Below are 10,506 nucleotides of genomic sequence, written 5' to 3'. Positions count from 1 at the left end.
ATATTTTCAAATCTAAAGCATACTTTGACTAATTTTCTAGAGCTACATACATTTTTCAGACCAGGGTTTGGCCAGGTGTTTTCACCTGAGCATGTAGCCACATCACACTTTTAGCATGTCCCTAGTGAGGTTTGATTAAATTGTTGGACAGCTTACATGCGTCAATGTAGAGAAAACCTTGATTACCCACATCCCGAATAATTGAAACAGTTGGTTGTCCAAAGGTCTAATATTTCCCCAGAGTTTTGACATCAGCACATAACTCTTTATGCACTAGTCTGGTTTCACTGCTTAAGTGCATACACAGTTATATACTGAGGCCTTTTTGCCTGATTCAGGACATTAAAACTTCACTGCACAAAGATTTATATGCTTAAGTCTGGCCATCACATAAAGATGTATGAACTGAAATCCTGGAGAGCAGCTGCTGCTATCTCATACTGAGCCAAGCAGCCGTGAGGAAGCCAGCTATCCATCTATAAACGGAACGAGTCTAAAGTTCCAAGTGCAGAGTTTAAATCTGTCTGAGTCAGCTCTACCATTATCAAAACCCCTAGTTTTCTGGTAGTTTCCAGTGTCACCTGAGATCTTTGGCTAACTCGGCTTCAACTGTAGCTGGTTTTCTTCAGTTTTGAACCAATATAATCTAACTGCCATTCTTGACATGTGTGGAAATGGAGGTGAAAGTGGGTAGGTCTTGGAAGTTAATTACAATCAGGAAATGGCCAGGAGTCTAAATATACTACCCTTATGCCAGACACTCAATAGTCAAACCTCAAAACCTTTGGAGCTTCCCCCATCTCTGATGAAAACTTATGACTAAAATGAGCTAGTAATAAACTGTAAGCATTCAAATTACAATGAGTGGCATTAAATAAAAAACACCATATTCATTATCTTCTGAAACTACATACTGAGATAAAGCTCAGTTTAGCACAAGAAAGGCTAAATGTAGGGCTTGTTTCTGCACCATTAAAGTAAATGAGAGTTTCACCTTTGACTTCAATGGAAAGAACAGTGCCTCATCTTTCTTGTGTAAACAGACATAGCTCCATTGACATCAGTGGAGCAACACCAATTAGCACCAGCTAAAGCAATGACCCTTAGTGAATAGGTAGCAAGATTTCTAGCAATAGTATTATATTTCTCAACTGGATAAGAATTGGACAGTTGAGGTGAAAGCTCTGTACATCAAGATGAGGTTATATTACCAGTAGAGCAAAAGCTGCATGGTAAGGTTTGTAGATGGAAGATACCTCATAAAGCACTATATGTTCACAAAGAAATAAATCAAAATGTGTGTTTGCTCTGGCCATCTTTAAAGATCTTAGAATTCTAAGTGCAACATAGACCCTAGGGGCTCCTGTTGTTTCAGGATAATCTCTACACCAACCCATTTCTTAAACCACAGATTTGTATATTTGAGACTATAAGGCTCTCTGCTCAGAGATGTTATACAGGACACTATAGATTTTTGTTCTAATAACTGACTGGATACAGTTAACAAATAAGGTTACACTTTCGGTGATCATGAACATTTCAAGCCTTATTCCAGTATTCACGACAGTAAATGAGTAAAGGCAGTAAAAATAGAAAATACCCAATAAATAGATGTTGGTCCAGCACCTGAATATTCAACATTGCTGAGGGTATTCACACTTCATATTATTTATTGTTGTAAACTAAACCATGCTCCCTAGATGGGCACAACAAGAATCCTCCATACATATATCTCCCCTGAGGTGGAAAGGGAGGATCAGCCATCTCCATGGCACCATCCCCCACTTCCCAGTCTGGCCAAATGGAGAGTCCTCCATTGGCTGGGGACCTGTGAATGGGGAGGGGGCAGGACCATGGGAGAAGCATAGGCCACGGAAAATGCAATTTGACCTCATCAGCCGTCCTGGGAATCGTCTCAGAAGTGAATACAGCTTGAGGCTTTAACAACTTCTATTACAGTATTGACTTCTGAGCAGAAACCTCCTGTGCTGTGGAATCACCTTTTAAGGGGGACCTCTTGCAGCTAGCAGGATAAAGCCCTTGCAGCAAGGCACCACCCTAGCCATGCTTATGAGTGCTGATGGAGCAATTCAGGGATCTGGAAGCTACCTCTATGTGGATAAAGCTCCAGAAGACAAAACAGATCTCATGGGATCCATGGGGTTTAAACCTACTATTTGGTCTGTGGGAGGGTCAGAAACAAAATCTTTCTCCTTTAATGGGAAAATCTATTTAAAAAAAAAAAAAACATACAAGGGAACTTTGTAAGTTTTCATTCCTCCCACCCCAAGCATTTTCGAAAGAGTTTTTTCTGTGAAAGAGACAATCTGACCCAAAGTGTTTAGAAGCAGATTACACTTACAGGTAGGGGGTCTAATGTGGTCCAGTATTGTGCTGGTTTCATTAAAGGGACAATGGGAAGAACAAGCTGGCTATTAACCAAAGTGTTTGACCATTAAATAAATTTTGGCAGATGCCTCCAATAGCTATGGACAAGGAGGAACTAGAAAACTATGTAGTGAATTAAACCATACACATATCTCTGTCAAGCTGATAGCAAATTCCACTAAGACTATTGTATTTGGATGTCAGGGTATGAAGGATGGGAAAAGTGCTAAAAACTTCAATTTTGTTAAACTGTAAAAGAATGGATTACCTTTTTTCTAGACTCCATCCTATTCCTCTTGAAAAATTTACCACACAATTATTTAGGAGGAAGAAAATAGTGAAGAAGGAAAAAGGATATTTTGTAAAGATGGATAAGACGGCTTTAAAATTTGAGCACATTTACAACACGAAGGTGATGTGGAAAGCTAACAAAATCCTAAAAATGTAAGGAACATTAATGTTGAAAGAAAATAATAGGAGTCTGAAATTTCTTATGTAGTATTCAGATATCCTGGTGATGGGCATTATACTTGTTTAAGTATCTCTTTAATAAAGAAACATGGGGCCCAATTGCTCATAGTGTTATGGTTTCTTTTACAGCAAGCACTCTGGCATTGAGAAGGGTCTGTAAAGCCAGCAGATCTGGTCACATGGGAATGCCTCTAATGTAAGGGGATTCCAGAGCTAACACACAACCAATGTGATGGTTCCCTGTGCATATAGCACACTGGATGTGGCCAGGACACTACTGTGCTCTGGCTATTTTCACTTGCTAAAATGGCCCCTTGGGGTGATAGGCAGCACAGTGTAACAGAGTAGCTTTGAAGCTACTATTACTTATGACAGGAGCTTGTCAGCCCCCAAACTGAGCCCAGAATACAGGAGGGGGTAAAGGTAGCAGTAAGACATGAAATCACTTTCATCCCTCAATTCCTATATGAAGAATAGCTCAAGGACCACAAAATATGATACTTGGACACTGGATTATACTGTATATTGATGAAAAGATTAATAAAGTATTTTAATTTCTGCCCTTTGCATAGAAGAGACACATTTAGGAGGTATATGCTAGTTGGTGTAGTTCAAAGACCACCAGAAAAAGCACTTATTGCAAAATATATAAAAAAGGAGCAGCCCCTGTTCAAACTGTTACAACAGGAATAGAGGAATTTTCTCTCTTTTTATAGGAGATAACAAATACAACAACATATACTTCTCTAATATCTGTACTGTATATTTAATTAAGTGTTCATATAGTAAATTAAATGTTGATAACAGAGTAAAGCATATGGATATTGCATGTCCAAAGCAGACTAAGTTTTCCAAGAGGATAAAGATCAATTCTTCACATACGTAAACCTGGAAAAATTTCTGCATTATTTTTAGGAATACATTTAGTGTCACTGTTCAGATTTATATTTCTGCCTGACTGAATGCACACGTTAAATCAAAGGAGGCTGTAAAGGGAGGTTAAGGAACCCGGAAAAGGTAAAACAATGACACAGATAAGACAGCCCGTCAGGTACCCACTTCAAAGGAGTTAGGACAAGAGTTTGTACCATCCAAATTGGAGTTTTTTTAAGTTTCCCAAAACTAGGGCTGAAATCTAAAGACCCTCAGAGGTTAAAAAGATGCTCCCCTCCTGGTATAAAAGGAAGTGAGAAGTGGTCAGCTTAGCTGCAAGCTGACAGAGGGACACAGTCAGCATGCAGTGAAGCTGACCAACTGAGCTGACAGGCTGTAGCAAGCTAGCTTTAACTTGGTGCCAAGAAAGGACAGGGCACAGCAAACCATGTCTACTTAAGTGCTTGGGGGGAATGCCAAGCTTAGGTAAGACAGTTACAGATGCATATAGTTATTTTTCAACCTACTTCTCTCAGCTCTGGGCAAATAAATCTTACTTTGTTATATAGAAACTGCTTCTTTGTCATGTAACTCTTCCACAGACTTCCAAAAAAAGAACTTTTCCCAGTTGGGCATGCTAAATAACATGGCTGACACCCAGGGAGGTGTAACCCAGAGACCCAGTTAGAAGAGTGGTGGGATTGCAGTATCTTACCTCAAAAGAAGTTAAAGCATAGGCCTGCAACTTGGAAGTGGTGCACTCTGAGGACTGGAAAAGCATTTCAGAAGGGGAAGCCTGCCCAGGGACCATGACAACCTGCTAAACATTTTCTCTTCAGTACAAGTGTATGGAAAAGGTAATAGAATGGATAGGAAAATTAAGACAGAGTAAAGGATAGAGATAGGTCTACACTTCAAAAATAGATTGAGAATATCAACTGATTTTTACCTTACACATTTTGTCCTCAGCCTCTTACTTCAGGGATTCACTACAGGGGTTAGCTCCGCTCCTCTCAGGACAGGACTTTATAGAACCAGGTGTAAGCCAATCCTCTTTGATTGGCTTCAATGACCACAGCTGTTCTGACACAGCGGAACTGGACCCAACTCTGCTTGCAGGGTCAGCTACCCTGAGATAGGGGACCTGTTATTTTTTTTTGTTTGTTTGGGGGGGTTTGGGGGGGGGCGAAGGGGGGTTAAGCCATGAAAACATATTAGGATTTTCATTGAAAATCTAAACTTGAAAACCAAAGATTTATTTTGGGGGGAGGAAGTTTCTGCCCCAGGTTTTCTCTTTTTTAAAATGACCCCCCCCCCAAAACTAATAATGAAAACAAACAAACAAAAAGTTCCATGATAATTACTTGTAGTTCAAAAGGCATTTTCAATTAAAAAGAATTTCAATGAAAATTTTTTCAGCTAGTTTTTCTAATTTCATTAGAACTACAAATACAGATGTTGGCTATTTGCAATTATATACATCCTAATAAAGATTACTTCTATACGGTGCATGCTCACAGTGAAACAAAATATATTTCTTGCTAGCTAGCTAAACATAAATACACAGATACATTGGCTCAAATTCTCCCCTGCATTCATGCTGCTGTGTGCCATGCTACCAATCCAAATTTGTCTTAAAACAAGTGTACCCTGTGCTGGGACTAAAACACCTCAGAATAGGTAAATCCTGAAATGACTAAGAGCCAGCATAACTATTCCTATGCCCAAACCATCACAGTATGGCTGGGGCTTCTTTGTGCCCCATCAGTCCCCAAACACTGTAATAGCAATTTTCAGAGGAATAGCTGTATAGTTACTCTATATTGGGGGATCAGCCTGGCACAACCTGTCCCAAGATCAAGGGAGTGCTGGAAACCCTTTTGCATTCCCTTCACCAGAGCAGCACTGCATGATCATCATCAGGAGCCAAAGAGATGGGACATTATATTCAAAAGATATAAACTATTCAAACTTTAACATTCCATGTAGTGTTAATTTAGAATTGAATTCTTATCCTTATTAGGATCTAAAACTGCAGTGAAGTTTCTGGGTTTAAATCTTTCATTAATGTAATATGCCTTTTTAATTTAAAAAGAAAAAATCTTCAGGAATCTAACATTCAGGAATGTAAAGAACGGTCCTGATCCCCAAAAGCTCCAAACTAGTGAGAGTAAACAATGGCGATTTCAATGGGATTATTCACTTACTTCAAGTTAAACACATGCTTAGGTTCCTTGCTGGACCAGGGCCTAAGAGAACTGACAAGAACTAAGCATATTGTGTAGTGCAAGCAAGCTCTATGCAAGCTTGCCTACACGACCTCTGTCAGTATATTCCATTTTTGACATATAGGTAAAACATCCCTGCTAATCTAATTTGCATACTTTGCTCAGTAGAGGTTTTGAGGAGGTGTTTCTGATTTGGTCAAATGTCCACCCACTGTAAAATACATAAGGAAAAGAGTAAACACATTTGTATCTGCAACTCATGTCTCTGGAGGAAAAGGTTAATTCATTAACACAGAGTATCATCCAGGCCCTGCAATTTGCATATTGTTAAAAAAGTTGATATTTTAAATTAAATGGAAAAGACAAGGGTTACTCTAGCAACTAACAAGATATAGCAATTTTAAAGAAATAGTTTTGAAAACATAAAATTGCTGGCACTAGAAAGCAGGAATGTTTTCCATCAGAAAGGATTTCATAATGTAAGCTGAATTCTAAAGGGATGCCGCAGTTCTGTGCCTACTGGATTAGCATTTTAAGTACAGCCTTTAAGGAATTTCCAATGTCCTTACACCAGGGAATGATGCTATTAGCAATTCAGTTTTTGCCAAATCTTAACAATTTTCATTACTTTATAACTTAGAAAAGCATACCAGTTATACAATCTCAGTATCCTGTGACTAAGTGTGGTTTTATCAGTGAAACAAACTTGACCTCATGAAATTTCACCTGCTGCTTGGCTGATTTGCATTTACATAGAATCAAGCTCTGGGACATTTTGCTTGTATATGGAATAACAGTAACATATTTTCTGAAGAATCACTACTGTAAGAGAGTCTCACTATTCCTCAACAAGAGAAAGAAGTCAAAGAACACATTGGTGCAGCCTGCACTTCACAGATCCACACAGGAAGGTTCACTAGCTACCTCCAAGTGCACTATCTCCTTATTCCCATGACTTCACAGCAGCCTTTTCATTGGCATGGGGATTCATGCAGGGAAGGGGCAAAGAATGAGTGGAGGGTAGGGCAAAGGGCAGGTATGGGGCCAGGGGACACAAACTCCTTCCCCCATTCCCTCCTCAATATCCCACAACTATTTCCAAGGAAAGGTAACACAGCCTGAAATTGTTTTACCTTTCCCATGGAGCCCTTACCCTCTGTAATGATGTGTCCCCCATTAAAGGACAATCCCTGCAGCAGCCAAGACAAGGGTAACAGAGCAAAACCTGAGCCTTCTCAAAACAAGGTGTGAAAACGATGAGTATTCAATTTCCTTCCCTCTGAACAGCTGCCATTGTCTTTTCCTGCAGCATTCACACAAACAATGGAGTGTGCTCTCAATAATACTTTCACAAAGCAAATGCAAGTGGGACACAGACACTGTTGAAGTCAATTAGTTGAGGTATGCAAACAACTGTTAAGAGAAAATGTTATAATATTCACACAGCTCCAAAGAAAACTGCCTAAGAACAAGTCATTCCTTCTCTTTTCCACCTGTTGTCTCCTATCTTATACCTAGATTGTAAAATCTTTGGGGAAGGGACTGTCTTTTTTGTGCTTTGTTTGTATGGCAACTAGCACAATAGGGTCCATGACTGGGGCTCCTAGGTGCTAAGGTGATACAAATAAATAATATGTCTTATTACTGTAAGCATACACATTTTCGGCAATATACTAGAAGTTTAAATAATAAGATGGGTGAACTAGAGTGCCTTGTATTAAATGAGGATATTGGTATAATAGGCGTCACAGAAAGTTGGTGGAATGAGGATAATCCTGGTATTACTGTGTCCCATTGTACAAAATATATTGGAAGGACAGAACAGATCATGCTGGTGGGGGAGAGGCACTATATGTGAAAGAAAGCGTAGAATCAAATGAAGTAAAAATCTTAAATGAACCAAATTGTACCATAGAATTTCTATGGATAGTAATTCCATACTCAAATAATAATATAGCAGTAGGGATATATTACTGAACAACTGACCAGGACGGTGATAGTGACTGTGAAATGCTCAGGAAGATTAGAGAGGCTATTAAAATAAGAAAAACTCAATAATAATGGGGAATTTCAACTATCCCCATATTGACTGGGTACATATCACCTCAGGAGGGGATGAAGAGATAAAGTTTCTTGACTCCTTAAATGACTGTGTGACGGGTTCGGTCACAGAGACCCTCTTTGGACTGTCACCTAACATGCTGAGACTACCTCTTGAGCCCATTTTCTCTGCCAGTTTGGGCCTTCAGAACCCTGCCTTGTTAAGCCAGACACACAAGCCTGCTGCAACACATACCCAGCTGCAGACTTAACTGAAAACAGCTTAAGAAGTGCTCCTGTCTCCAGCACCCAGACACCCAGCTCCCAATGGGATCCAACCCCCACATAAATCTGTTTTACTCTGTATAACGTTTATACAGGGTAAACTCAGAAATTGTCCGCCCTCTATAACACTGATGGAGAGAGATGCACAGCTGTTTGTTCCCCCAGGTATTAATTACTTACTCTGGGTTAATTAATAAACACAAGTGATTTTATTAAGTATAAAAAGTAGGATTTAAGTGGTTTCAAGTAATAACCGACAGAACAAGGTAAGTTACTAAGTAAAACAAATTCAAAACACACAAGGTTAACTTAATACACTAAGAATCTAGTTACAAATACTAACATCTCACCCTAGATGTTATCTCAGGTACAATCCTTTTCAGACCAATGTTGTAGTTTATGGCCTGGGTCCAGCAATCACTCACACCCCCGTAGTTACTATCCTTTTTTCCAGTTTCTTTCAGGCATCTCTTTGGGGTGGAGAGGCCTTCTCTTGAGCCATCTAAAGACAAAAATTGAGAGACTTCCAGGGCCTTTTATATTCTCTCTCGTGGGTGGAAACCCCTTTGTTCTTCTGTGCAAAATCACAGCAACAAGATGGGGTTTGTAGCCAACAGGGCAAGTCACATGTCCATGAATGATTCAGCTTTTTGCAGGCCGACGCCATTGTTTACATGTTAGTTTGAACTAACTAATCAGGAAGCTCAGATGTGGATTGGCGTCTCCCAAAGATCATTGTAGTTAAGTACTCCCAATTACTTGAATAGCCCCTTCACAATATGTTGGCCAAATCTCTCTTATGTGTTTCCTACAGCAAACTCTTCAAATACAAACAGAGCCAATGCTCATAACTTCAGATATAAAAATGATACATGCATACAAATAGGATGAATACATTCAGTAGAACATAACCTTTGCAAAGATAGGTTACATGGCATATGTAGCCATAAAAAATTCCAGTTATGTCATATTTATGTTCATAAGCATATTTCTATAAACATATAGATTGCAACATCATGGACTGCTTCTTGGAGCAGCTAGTCCTGGAATCCACAAAAGGAGAAGCAATTCTTTATTTAATCCTAAATGGAGCACAGGATCAGGTCCAAGAGATGAATATAGCTGCACCACTTGGTAATAGTGACTGTAATATCATTAAATTTAACATCCCTGTGGCAGGGAAAACACCACAGCGACCCAACACTGTAGCATTTAATTTCAGAAAGGGGAACTACACAAAAATGAGGAGGTTAGTTAAACAGAAATTAAAAGGTACAGCACCAAAAGTAAAATCCCTTCAAGCTGCATGGAAACCTTTTAGAGACACCATAATAGAGGCTCAACTTAAATGTATACCCCAAATTAAAAAACATAGTAAGAGAACCAAAAAAAGTGCCATTGTGGCTAAACAACAAAGTAAAATAAACAGTGAGAGGCAAAAAGGCATCCTTTAAAAAGTGGAAGTTAAATCCTAGTGAGGAAAATAGAAAGGAGCAGAAGTGTAAAAATATAATTAGGAAGGCCAGAAAAGAATTTGAAGAACAGCTAGCCAAAGACTCAAAAAGTAATAGCAACATTTTTTTTAAGTACATCAGAAGCAGGAAGCTTGCTAAACAACCAGTGGGGCCACTGTACGATCTAGATGCTAAAGAAACACTCAAGGACGATAAGGCCATTGCGGAGAAACTAAATGAATTCTTTGCATCGGTCTTCACAGTTGAGGATGTGAGGGAGATTCCCAAACCTGAGCCATTCTTTTTAGGTGACAAATATGAGGAACTGTCCCAGATTGAGGTGTAATTAGACGTGGTTTTGGATCAAATTGATAAACTAAACAGTAATAAGTCACCAGGACCAGATGGTATTCACCCAAGAGTTCTGAAGGAACTCAAATGTGAAATTGCAGGACTACTAACTGTAGGCTGTAACCTATCATTTAAATCAGCTTCTGTACCAAATGACTGCATAGCTAATGTGGAAACCAATAGGATAGCTAATGTGATGCCAATTTTAAAAAAGGGCTCCAGAGGTGATGCCGGCAATTACAGGCCAGTAAGCCTGACTTCAGTACTGGACAAACTGGTTGAAACTATAGTACAGAAAAAAATTGTCAGGCACATAGATGAACATAATTTGTTAGGGAATAGTCAACACGGTTTTTGTAAAGGGAAATCATGCCTCACCAAACTACTAGAATTCTTTCAGGGGGTCAACAAGCATG

The sequence above is a fragment of the Emys orbicularis genome, chromosome 5 (assembly GCF_028017835.1).
Source record: "Emys orbicularis isolate rEmyOrb1 chromosome 5, rEmyOrb1.hap1, whole genome shotgun sequence".
Classification (NCBI taxonomy): Eukaryota; Metazoa; Chordata; order Testudines; family Emydidae; genus Emys; species Emys orbicularis.
This window is presented reverse-complemented; position numbering follows the sequence as displayed.